Source organism: Thamnophis elegans, chromosome 16 (genome assembly GCF_009769535.1).
Source record: "Thamnophis elegans isolate rThaEle1 chromosome 16, rThaEle1.pri, whole genome shotgun sequence".
NCBI classification, from domain to species: Eukaryota; Metazoa; Chordata; class Lepidosauria; order Squamata; family Colubridae; genus Thamnophis; species Thamnophis elegans.
The window spans coordinates 39,142,127-39,149,057 of record NC_045556.1 but is presented as its reverse complement, the minus strand read 5'-3'; positions in this window follow the sequence as shown (position 1 = coordinate 39,149,057).

The following is a 6,931-nucleotide window of genomic DNA, read 5'->3' as shown; positions in this document are numbered from 1 at the left end:
CTCCGAACACGTGTCCAGAGGACAGTCAAGAGACTCAGATGCCATCCTACCAAGCTTTAGGAGACTCGGCTGAACCCAGCCGGCCAAGTCCCGAGGATGCGAAGACAAGGGGGGGGGGCAGAGGCGAGACCCCCTCACCTGCCTCACAAATCTAGCTTTTCCTAGCCCCTTTTGTAAAAGGGATGCCTTTATTCCACCAGCCACGATTGAAAAGCACCCAACGCTCATTCATTCACCTCCGGGGGGGGGGGGGGAGGCTGAAAACCCTGCCCTTCCCCATTTCCCCTCCCCCCAACAGCCACCCTCCCCATTTCCCGTTGATGCGCTTTTGCGCGTCATCCTTCTTGGCAAGCAAGGTGAGGCGAAGACGCGCCGCTTGGAAGACGGAGGGAGGGGGAAGCAGAGGCAGACAGCCTAATTTGGCAAGAGGGATTGAGGTGGGGGGGGGGCAAAGGAGGCCACATGGAGCTGGAAACGTGGGGGGGGTACTAAAGATCCCTTTTCCAAGCAGGCTCCCCAAGGACAAGAAGACCCCCCTCCAACCAAGGGGGGGGGATTTCTCCGAACCTCTCCAAGCGTCCTTTGGCTACTTGGCTCACCTGCGGGCGCCAGTTGCAGAAGGCGATGCGGGTGGATCCGCTGGCGGAGGCTTCCCGGGAAGCTGAGCCTGGGTTGGGGGCGGGCGCCTGGGAGGAGGAGGAGGGAAGAGGGAGGGGAGGAGGAGGCCTGGCTCCTGGAAAGGGGCGCGTGGGTGGGTGGGCGAGGCCAGGCTGGTGCTTGGGATCAGCTTCCTCCCGAATCTGCCTGGGCCCAAGGATGAGAGGCGGGTCTCTGGGGCCGAAGGGCTCCCGGTTTAGGAGACCTAACTGCAGCATCCTTGACTGAATATGGAGCGATCGTCATCCAGGTCGAAGTTGTGCCCAAAGGAGCTTTTTCCAAGAGGCCACTGGAGGTCCTTGGTTTTTCTTTGAAGACGCCTGGCTTCTTGAAAACCTCCAGTGATGGATCACCTACAACCTCTAGAGCAGTGGTTCCCAAACTTGGCAACTTTAAGACTTGTGGACTTCAACTCCCAGAATTCTCCAGCCAGCAGAGAGGCCAATCTCTCCACTGGTTAACTCTTCTCATTGTCAGGAAATTTCTCCGTAGTTCCAGCTTGCTTCTCTCCTCGATGAGTTTCCATCCGTTGCTTCGTCTCCTGCCCACCATCGTGTGCTTAGGAGAACAGGCTGACCCTCTCTTCTGTTGGCCACGTTGACTAAGTCAAAAGCCCTCCAACATTGGAAGGCAGCCATCGGGCCATCGCTAGTGCTACTTAAGACCTGGTTACACACCCGGTTGAGGAACCGTTGGTTGTATGGTTCAGCCTCTTATCCTGCTCCCCAATTTTTGTCCTGGGCAGTTCTGTGGTCATCTCAACATTCAACTGTTCATTCCAAGTCATGGCATCACTGAGAAGAGAGACTTCTGGCCGATTTCCACGCCACCGTCGCAGCATCCACTCCCCCAGTCACATGATCAAAATTCAGCAGCTGGGTTCATATTTATGACGGTTGCAGTGTCCCGTGATCCCTTTTGCGACCTTCTGACACGTGAAGGCAATGCGGAAGCCAGATTCATTTAACAACTGGGTGGCAAACTTAGTAACATAATGTTGTGACCCACCAGTGGCCAGGTGGAGCTGGCAGCAGATTCGGACAGTGGGGAGGAAGATGGGCCAGTCCTGGAGTCTGGGGAAGACTCTGATAAGGGCTCTGTGTCGGAGGCAGAGAGGGGGCCAGGATCATATGTCAATTATCAGCTCTCTTCAGAGTCAGTGAGGCAGAGGAACAGCTGGAGCCTGTTCCCAGAGTGCACATGCGCAGAGTGGCCAGACAAAGGGAAGAGCTAAAGAACAGGGGGAGACTTGGGAGTAAGGCCACAGGTGGAAGATGAGTGGCCCCCTCTCAGAGGAAACAAAAGAGGAGCGTCAGGGGAGTGGAGTTTGCAGGAGACAATCAGTTCCCATAATTGCTTCGTGTCTCTCCGAGGCTCCTTGCCGAGTTCTGCAGAGATCGGCCTGGCAGCTCTCCAAGCCAGAGAAGGTCTGTGATCGAAAGACTTCACTGGAGGTGAATGAGCAGAATTCAGTCAATTAATAAAAAGGGGTTTGTTTTTTTTAAGGACAAGGGTCCTTGTCCTTCGTGGTTTAGGGAAGCCTCGGTCAGAATACTTAATAGCAGCCATTTACTAACCCAATGTGGTCGTGGAACCCACATAACAAACGTCTCACTTAATGTAATAATTTATAGTAATATAAATGATGGGATCAATTGTGGTTGTTAACTACTTATTTTCAATTTCAATTTCATAAAATTTGTATGCCGCCCATTCCCTAGGGACTCTGGGCGGCTTACAGGCAGATAAAAAGCAATTTAAAAATTTAAAGACAAGAAATACAATTGATTAAAATTGCACACCATCCATTCAGTCTAAGTGGGGCTGGACATTGATCAACAGCCCCAGGCCTGCCGGAACAGCCAGGTCTTAGTGGCTTAGTGGTGAGGGTCTGGATCTCAATGGGTAGATCGTTCCACAGGGCCGGCGCAGCTACAGAGAAGGCCCTCCCCTGGGGAACCGCCAGCCGGCATTGTCCGGTCGACGGCACCCGGAGGAGGCCCAACCTGTGAGATCTTGTTGGTCGTTGGGAGGTAAGTGGCAGGAGGCGGTCTCTCAGGTAGCCAGGTCCTAAGCCATGAAGGGCTTTAAAAGTAACGACTAGCACCTTGAAGCGCGTTCGGAGACCAATAGGGAGCCAGTGCAGCTCGCGGAGGATGGGTGTAACATGGGTGTATCTAGGTACACCCAAAATCGCTCGCACTTATGCACAATTTTAATCAAACCTCCTGAGATGACATCCTATTTCTCTTCTTTCAAATAACCCAAAAGACCAGAAAGGGCATTTCTGTCTAGGAAGAAAAAAAAGAAAAAGAAACAAGACTCACGGATTTCCAAGCAAAAGAAAGAATTCAAGGATCACAGGCCAAACACGCTTCGTTACGAATTCTTTTAATTTATACACCTGTTCCACAGCAGGGAAATCACATTATAGAGAGAGAAATCAAAACCCTCAATTGGTATTAGCCCCTATCACAGAAATACTGTTATTTTATTTATTTATTTTTTAAAAAAGGAAATTAAAAAAGGACCAAAACCCTCCCACCCCTCACCCCCCGAGTTCCTAAATGAAATTTCCCCATTAAAAAAGCTCCAACTGTACTTCGTTTTTTGTTCTTTTAAAGAAATTGGGAGGTTTTGAGGTCTTAAAAGAGAGATCTTAAAAGAGAGTCGCATTTTAACCTTTTTCTCCCTTGGAGTGAAATTGGGAAGAGAGGAAAATAAATAATAAACTTTTATTCCCAAATGAACCAGGAGTGTTTTTTTCCTAGGACTGAACTGGTCCTTCTTGCTGTTTCAAAAGTTTTCTCTGATTAAAACTTTTAAGGTGCGAGAACGCAAATCTTCAGGAATACACTAGAAAAATGCATGATAAAACCGACTGGGAGGAATAATAATAATAATAATAATAATGCAAAAGAGGTGCTGTATATGAGAGCCGCCGTGGGAAGGAAACTTGAAAAATAGGGGAGGAAAAAAAATATTCATCTTAAGGAGCATCGCTTCAAGTCCCTCCAAGTGGATTTCAACTCCCAGAATTCCACCCATCTGGCTGGGGGATTCTGGGAGTTGGAAGTCCATCCATTGTAAAACCGCCAAAGTTGAAAAAAACATCGCTCTGTTCAGTTATGACTCTCGTTCCTATCTCAAGCAGTCCCCCAAATAAATTGAAGCTTTGGCTTGAAAAGCCCTGGGACCCGCCTTGCTCCTGCTAGATGACCTCCAAGGTCCCTTCCAACTCTGTTACTGTTTGGCCAATAGGGAAGGCTCACGAGCCTCTTTTTCTGGAATTTTGGATCGCCAATGAAGTTGGGAAGTCCGAGAGGAAGATCTGGCTTCTCCCAGACCCCAAAACCAGCATTCCCCACATCCTGAGCCCCCTCGCATCTCACTGAGATTTCCCGCCCTGAGCCTGGAAGGATATTTTTGCCGGTTTCCAAAATGAACAGATGTCCGAACAGGAAAAGAAAAAATAACAACAGACACACAAACACACACACACACACACAAACACACCCCTCTCTGGCACCGGTGGGCTGTTCTTGGCAGGGAGAGGGAAAGTTTTCCTGGCTTAGTTTAAGGCATTGCACGCTCAGCGGAGAATCAACGCTGCCCGGCTTCCGTCTCAGTTTCTGTCCTGCTTGCTGAGGGGAAGGCAAGAGGGGGGTGGGGAGAGATGGGAGCGAGCAGCGTTTTTCCTTCCCTTAACCAGGTTGCGTCGTGAAAATGCTGCAATGCACCAAACCTCTTTTGCAGGCACCTTCTCCCCAGGAAGGCTGGTGGTCCTGGGGAGATAGAGGGGCCAAGAGGGACCAGACAGGTATCGCAGCATCTTTTTCAGGTGGGGGGGAGGTATAAGGGGCAACAGCTGGAGAGCGGTGACCATTAGGGGACATTTATTCCAAGGCTCAGCAAGTGGGGACCATCTGGGGACTGCTCGGCCTGCAAAGACATTTTCTCCCCACCCACTCCCCTCCCCAAAAAAACCTTCCCACTCGCGGAGGGTTCATAGGGTGTTCGAAACCCCCTCCGGTGCACCCAGCGCAAAAGGAAGCCGGATGAAGCGGCGCCTGGCCAGGGGAAGGGACGTTCACGCTGTGTGGGCAGAGCCACCGAGATCCAGTTGAAAACCAGACCGCGGCACGGGTAAAACCAAGCTTTTACAAGCCTACGGGTTATGGCAGGGATGGGGAACCTTTTCGTCACCGAGTGCCCGAGCCAGAATGAGCATGCAGGCACGCCGGAGCACCGGAAACCCGAAGAACAGCTGGCCGGCGTGTGCATGGCTGTTTTTCAGGCGGTTTTCCTGCGCTCAACCACCCGCAAAGACCAGCTGGCCGGTGCACATGGGCACCCTGGAAACCAGAGGAGCAGCTGGCGACGGTGTGCGTGGCCAGAGAGGGCTCTGTGTTTCACCTCTGCCACACGTGCCACAGGTTCGCCATCACGGGTTTATGGTATAACTACGCCCTGTATTGGCAAACAAGGTATTCATTCTAGAGGCTTCTCGGGACGTGCGATGTGAGCCCCCGAGCCAGGGAGGGTGTCTCGCAGCTCTACGGTTACCCAAAGGAGAAGGCTGCCACTCGAAACCTATCCCTGCGCTCGCACCTGACGGTTGTGATTGTTTGAGGAATCTATCGGTCCCCAGACAACCTTTCCAGATGCTTCAGCCACAGCTCACGAGAGAAAGAAGACGTAACGGGGGAAGGATCGGCAGTGGAGATGAATAGGAAGAGTTAGCCGTAGAATATTAACAAGAAAATTTAGCAATAGAGCTTCACAAGAAAGGTTAGTCATAGATCTCAACAAGGAGAAAAATTAGCCATAGAGCTTAAGAAGTAAAGTTGGCCACATGATTTAACGAGGAAAGTTACCTATAGTGCTTAACAAAGGAGGATTAGCTATGGAGCTTGAAGAGGATGGTCAGCTATCGAATGTAACAAGGAAAGTTTGCCATAGAGCTTAACAAGAAAATTTAACAACAGAATTTAACACAGAGAAGGGATTAGCGATAGAGCTTAATGTGTAAACAATAACGTTTAGCAAGAAGGGTTAGCAATATATCCTTCCCCCAGGCGGGATCCTATATCTCTGGGATCTACCCAGTCAGCAGTAGATTCACTCAGGAGCTGGGATCAGAAAAGATCAGAGGATGACAAATTCAGGTCTACCTTCTTGCCAAGAGCTCTAAAACCACTCTGCTTCCCAGCCAACATCTCTAAGCTTGTGGTAGCTTCTCCGAGTCTTCTGCGACCTCCCAATGGGTTGCAGCCTCACGGCAATATCTCGCCTCGGAGAAACCTGCCATCCAAGATCTCAACCGTGGGGTCCTGGAGTCATCAGCTGAAGCGCCCCTCACCACACACACACACACAAAAAGAGAACACAGGCCTTCGGATTTTGCAATCTCTAGCAGCTCAATTTAACAGAAGACCCGGCCAGGGAGTCTTCCCAAAGGTTGGCTATCCAAGCAATGAATTTGTTTCAAGCGATCAACCCCACCAGCGTTAAATTCACCCAAGGCTGAAAACAGAGCCACGTTATGGCTCCTGACAGCGACAGCAAACCACGAGCGAAGGCAGTCGGTTTGGGGCTTAATCACGATGGCTTTTAAACCATGATTTGTTGCTCAGTGTGATAGGCGAACCCAGCCTTTATCAAATTATATACAGCTTTGTCGGGGAGGGCAGGAGGAAGCAGGTGCAAGGGATTTTTTTTAAAAAAATCCACTTTTCCTAAGCTGTCGGTCACTCCCGAATCTGTGGACTGATCCGGGTTGTAACAGCTTCAGTTGTGGCATTGACTGGCCCTGCTACAGAAGAGCCGAGCCTTATTTTGTAAACTGAAGCCAGTGGCAAGGGCCTCCCCCCACCCCCACCCCCCGTTCCCTTTTTCCAGGAACATGTCCTGGGAATGAGTCCAAAATATATGCAACCGTTTTACAGAGCGTAAAAGAGAGGAATTTCCAAGATTGGTAAAGGCTTCTTTTAAGAGTTTTTATAATGCCGTTTTCTCCCCACGGATCACAGTCCCTTTCCCTGCTTAACAATAAAGAAAAATTTGGGGGGGAAATAATAATAATTTACTATTTAAACTTTTGCGCTGTTGCATACATTCTCGCCGCCCGAGGAAAGGTGTTCGCCCAGGCGACGGAAACAGACGGAAGCGGCAACTTCAAAAAATAAAAACCAGCCTCGGATTCTGTGGGACGAGAACCCGACTGCCTCCCTCGCCCTCCGAGCCAATGAAAGCTGAAAGGGTGGGTGGGTGG